Source organism: Hipposideros armiger, unplaced genomic scaffold, assembly GCF_001890085.2.
Source record: "Hipposideros armiger isolate ML-2016 unplaced genomic scaffold, ASM189008v1 scaffold_224, whole genome shotgun sequence".
Taxonomy (NCBI): Eukaryota; Metazoa; Chordata; class Mammalia; order Chiroptera; family Hipposideridae; genus Hipposideros; species Hipposideros armiger.
In genome coordinates, this window is record NW_017731574.1 from 557,462 (window position 1) to 563,349 (window position 5,888).

Sequence of the window (5,888 nt, forward strand, 5' to 3'; positions counted from 1 at the left end):
AGAAGGAAATAATCAGTTTCAAGAATTAAATTTAGAAGAATTTAGAAGTCAGGAGTAGCTGGATTCAAAAACAATTTCTCATTCCAAGTTTCTGGCAGTAGGAGATTCTCCAAGTTAGAAAGAGCCTCAAGGCAAAGATCAAACCCAAGGCATTGCCAAGAAAACATCTCCAGGTAAAGGTGAAGCAAATGCCCAAACTTAAAAGTCTTCATTAAAACATCAGGAAATGTTGAGGTGGTGCCTTATAGACCCCTTTTCAACCAGACAGGAGGCTTTTTTTTTTAAAGGCTATGGACAGCATGCCTTGAAGACCCTTTGTGTTAAACAATAGAACGTCTAACAATCTTAAGGGCATTATCCCACAGTAACCTCATGGAGAGCCCAATTTTGAAGAGGTTTGGGCTTCTTTTGAAGAGGTTTGTTAAGTGTGGCTTTTGTTGAATAGAGTGGATTACAAATTGATATAGAAGAAATACACAAAGGTTTTAAAGGAATTGAATTAGACTGAAAGGGAAAGAGACAATTCAAAATGAAAAGAGGCCTTTAAATATGAAACTCCTAGGCCTGATTCATATGAAGAAAGCTTGGACTTTGAGCCTGAGCCTGATGCTTTAAGGGAAAGAGATTTTGGGGCGATCTTAGGGTGGGCACTTGACATAAGAACTGTTACAACCAAAGAGGCAAATATGGCATCTCCAAAGATGGCCACAACAAGAGCTTCTGTCTCATGGGATCTTCTGCAAAGTGACCTTGCCACTTCACCATCAAGAAGTGGAATCTAATTCTCCTCTATTTGAATCTGTGACTGCTTCCAGCAATGGGAAGTGATGCTGTGTAATTTCCAAAGCTGGGTTATACAGGCAAAGCAACTTCTGCCTTGTTTGTCAGAACTCACACCTGGAGCCCTGAACTGCCATGTAAGAAGTCGGACTACCTTGAGTCTACCATCCCAGGAGGAAGTCCAGGCCTCATGGAGAGACCACACACAGGTTGTCTGTTGTCAAGCCCCAGACATGTAAGTGAAGGTGCTTCCAGATGATTCTAGCCCCCAGCCCTCAAGTCTTCCCAACTGAGGCCCTAGACATCATAGAGCCAACCCCACTATGCCCTGTCTGAATTCCTAACCCACAAAACCCATGAGCACAACAAAATAGCTGTTGTTTCAAGTCACTAAGTTTTGGGGCATTTGTTACACAATTGTAACCAGAACAGATGGGTTGCTAGATGGACGGATGAACAGGTTTGTGATGAAGCAAGTAGAGTAAAATGTTAGTTGTAGAATCTAGGTGGGACATGCATGGATGTTCCTTATACACATCGTTCCCTCTTTCTGTGTATTTGAAATTTTTTTACAATAGAATGTTGGTGAAAGAGAAAAAAATAGGAACTACCGTGAATAACAGAAAAACACTAACTAGCATTTATCCTGTATTACAATGTGCTGGGCCCCGTGCCAAGCACTTTTATATTCATTATCTCATTTAATCTTCTCAGCAGCCCCACTGTTGGTGTTATTTTCTCCATTTTGCAGGTGAGAAAACTGAGGCTCAGAGAGGATAAGTCACTTATTTAAGGTAACAATGCTTGTAAACGGTAGAGGCAGGAATCCAGGTATATGTGATTCCATAACTGATGCTCCTAATTCCCTCAGGTCTAGAGCACCCGACATTCCTGTCCACCCTCATCCATTACATTGATAGAAAGAGAAAGTTAAAACCTAACAAATAGCTTCTAATGACTCCTTAATTTTAACACTTCTCCAGTATTGGATTGTGTTTTTATAAAACGAAAAATAAAGTTATTTAAGTTCTCTTCCTTCAGGGATGGGGTTGTCTCCTTCCCAGCAACCTTGACAGTTGCACATTCTTTTCTAAGTGCTAAGAAAACTTGACTCATATATGGGACTCCAAAGGTGACCATGAGTTGTCATGTCTCCTTTTGTTCTTGCTTTTACTCTGAAGGTAGGACAGGCTCTTTTTATGAATGAGAACACTGTAAGGCTCAGAGACTTTAAATAAATTGACCAGGGTTACACAGGATTACAGGACAGGCCAGATCTCAAATTCACTCCTGATGCAGTCTCTTATCTGGTCTCTAGACTGGTTTCCTACTAAACCAAGCCTGGCAATTAACCTGCAGTTGCTCTCAGATGCCCATGGTTTCTGTGGGTACTTTCCACGACAGTAGTCCTTCCTGATCAGAATTCCTCACCTGGCACAATCCCAAAGAGTTTTTGGGCAGATGAGCAGAAATTTGAACCAGTCGTGGACATGCACTCTTGGCCACCTGTGGGCCTTCCCAAAAAGGGCTGTTTTCATCCAGGTTTCCGTCTTCACCAAGGGCCTGTAAGACCCCTGGATATCCTGTCCTGTGCTTCACTGTGGACCTTAGGGAGGCAATGGGCAGAGACCTGGTGGTGTCCACCTTCCCCAGCAGGAAAGAGCCCCTATTCTGCAGAGAGGAGGCCGCAAGAGGAGACTGGGCCTTGCAGCAGGGCTGCAGTCGGGGCAGGGGCCGGCCTCCCTGGTGCTCTAACACCCACCAAGGTGGAGCTGGAGACCTTACACGAGCCCGTGGACCAGACGGCCTGAGCTGAGAAACCCAGAGGCTGGGGCGGGCTCTTGCAGCCCCTAGACACACCCGTCCGCAGCGCCTTATAGGCTTTGGGCCAGGTCTGGATCCCACCGCGCAGCTCAGCACGAGTGCCCCTTTTGGAGGCGGCAGCACACAGCGGTGGTGACTCGGAAAGAGGCCAGCTGGCGGTGGCAGGGGCGGGACCGATCCCATCCCCAGGCGCAGGGGCGCGGTGGGGCGGGAGGAGCTGGGGTTGGCCGGCCGGCTTGCGGGTGGGTGTTCACCAACTGGGCTGCCGTCCCAGGTTCTTGTATCCGCCTGGGGTCGCCTGAGCACCGCAGCTCCCAAAGGCTTTGGGGGACCGTATAGGGGATGGGGGAGGAGGTAGCTGCGACTTGGCTGCCTACGGCATGAGCCCGAGGCTGGGGTTCTTGACATCAGATCTTCTACTTTGGTCTGCTCTCCCCTCCCCCATTGAGGTTCTGCGGAGTCAGAGCCAGGGGACCAGAGGCGGAGCCCAGGTGTGGCCACAGGGGGAGACCTGTAGGCGGGGCTGGCGTGGGAGCGGGTGACCCTCGGCTGCCCCAGCTGTTGGCCCGCGATTCCCCCGACCTCCGCGGGGCTGAGAGGGGAGGCGGGGGTAGGGGGTTGGGGGGCAGAGAACTCAGAAGGCTCCAAGAGGGGCGACAAGTCTGTTTCCGCCCAGCCTCTGCCTGCTCCAGTTGAAACGAGTCTTTCCAGTGGGGCTGCTTAGCCAGTCCGCCCCGCCTGGCCCTCCCGGAACCAGCCCGAAGACGTGCACCACCCCGCCCAGGCTGCGGGCGAGCTCTGCGACCAGGCCCAGGGGTGGAGCCGTTGGAGAGGCTGGAGAGCGTGGGTCCTGGGTTCCAGCTGGGGCTGCAAGCCTCCGGGGCCTTTTCACACCCTCCACCCATTCAGAACCGGTGGGTCCCCAGGGCCCTGACAAGAAGGTTTTGGAAAAGCTTCCTGGGTGATTGGGTGAATCAAGGATCAAGCCCAACTTTATTACTTTGCAGCCAGGGAAACGGAGGCACAGACTGTCCCAAGACCACATCATAAGTTAGCAAACTACACAGTGCCTAGTGAATGGCTACGCTGAGTGGCCCCTCAGGGGCCAGAATTTTTCTAGGGCCTGAATCCTGGGGGTCTGGGGTAGACGTGAGAAGCCCGGCACTCAGGAAGAAGGCCTGGGCACCCTCTGCCTGGACATCTCTGCGGGGTGGACCGAGCCGCATTGCCGCGAGGGTCCCCAGCCTCAAGAAATTAACGAGGAAGATGTCTTTCTTCCCTCAACTGAGGAGTGGAGATTCCATTTAACCCCTGCAGATAGCAGAACAGGGACCAATCTCTCTCCCAGACTGGCACCAGCATCATGTTAACAGGAGCCAGGAACTGGGGGAGAAACGCCAGCCCGGAAACAAGTGAGGTCTCTGATTGCCAGGATCTGGTTTTTGAAAATCTCAGCATGCTAAGGGGTTGGGGGTGCCCTGGAGGATTCTTTCATCTGCTCAACCTTGAGTCAGACTTGCAATCAGTATTTGATCAAGAAACTCGGTCAGTTTCTCAAAATGCAAAATCAATCACTGATTTTTACTTTTTTATTTGGCATTTCCTTGGGATATTCTTGGTGCTGGGAATGAAAGATTATAAACTATTGTCTTAAATTCTATCCTGATTAGCATCCTTCCTCAATTCCGGATTTCCCTGCAGCCAGATCTTTGCAGTTTCAAGATTATGACTTTTTAAAAGTATAATTTTGATGAATTCTTATCAGTTCCCCAAATTAGAAACTCCCTTAATTATCGGAGAAAACATTATCAAAGAGAAAGGGCAGACCTTTAGAGCAAAGCCCTGGAACAATGGCATTTTAAGGAACTCTCAGGGCAGCCGACCCTCACCGGACTGGTGAGGGAAGAACCAAGCAAGATCAACATGTCTGCAGCCTTCAGGCCCACCATCTTCCAGTTAATTCTTGGCTAGAAAATAAAGAATACATGAAGGTTTGCTTAAAGTTGTTCATCCTCCGGCGGAGGATTCCAACTTGAGAGAAAGGATGGTCTTTTGTGGGGAGAAGAAGGGAGAAGTCAGCAGGTGCTTTAAGCGTTATTGCTTTGGTGAGGGGAGGTCCTTAGGAGCTCTTGGTGGGGCGGGCAGCTTCCTCTTCAGAGTCTCAGACTTCTGGCTGCACAGGATGGCGGCCCTGCGCAGGCCTGGGCGGCTCTTGTTCTTGCGGAGGACGTGGCCGGCTTTTGCTGGCGGATCTCCACTTGGTGAGGACCACCACAACTTTGCCTTGGCCCCCTGGCTCCACGCCCACCGTCTTGCGGTGAATCAGCCTGTTGTAGCAGAAGGAGTTGCGGGGCTTCAGATTATTGGGTTCGGTGCTGTACGTATGCTTGTTTCTTTTGATCAGGTAGCTGGAGCAGTTGCACACGACCATCCACTGCAGATGCGCGGACATGGTGACACCTCTCGTTGTGGCAGCAAGAGTCGGCAAGAGACAAGCATGGTCTTGGTGAGTGGTTTTCAATGGTAAATGAGGGAAAATTTCTCTTGATGGAAGTATTTCCAGCAAATAAATGAAGAGTGATAGATAGAACAGCATCATTTTGCATCCCTAATGAATGAATGGATCTAAGCTTTAACCAGCGGTGGCTGCTAACACCATGAAAACTGAACCTGACATGATGCACCTTCTAGTGGAGAAACTCAACATCAGTTATAAAGTAGTCTTGACACTCATGCCCCTGCCCCCCGACCACCCTNCCCCCCAATCAAACCTGAATCTGATTGAGCCTCATCTAGACCAATCACCACCTTTCAGGAGATACAAAGTGCAGGAGACTGCGTTAAAAACACTGTGGGGCCATAATCAAAACTATCCAGATCTTGTGAAACTACAGGACAAACCAGTTCTTCTATAATTTATTGCAAGGAAAATAATCGCATTTAGAGCCTAAATCAAATGGTAAAAAGAAAAAGGTAACATTCATAGGACACTTATAAATATGACCACTGATGGGATATTTGATATTTTAAAAGTATTATTTAGGATTAAAATATTATGATTATATTTTAAGTATTTTAATATATTTTTAGGTATTTTGAGATATATGCTAAAATATTTACAGACAAAATGATATGACATCTGAAATTTATTTCTAGTTTTATGTAGCAGTAAGGAAAGTGGGTGAAGTTATAAATGGACATAAGATTGGACATTAATAATAGGTATATGGTGATTCATTATGTTCTTTCTATTTTTTGTTATGTTTGAATTGTTTTATCTTTTA

At 47.9% G+C, this 5,888-nt stretch overlaps 1 pseudogene; it reads right to left on the reverse strand.

Annotated features, from left to right (window-relative positions):
• Positions 1-4,765: 4,765 nt before the first annotated feature.
• Positions 4,766-5,056, reverse strand: LOC109389157 (60S ribosomal protein L28 pseudogene; annotated as a pseudogene).
• Between the last annotated feature and the right edge of the window lie 832 nt (positions 5,057-5,888).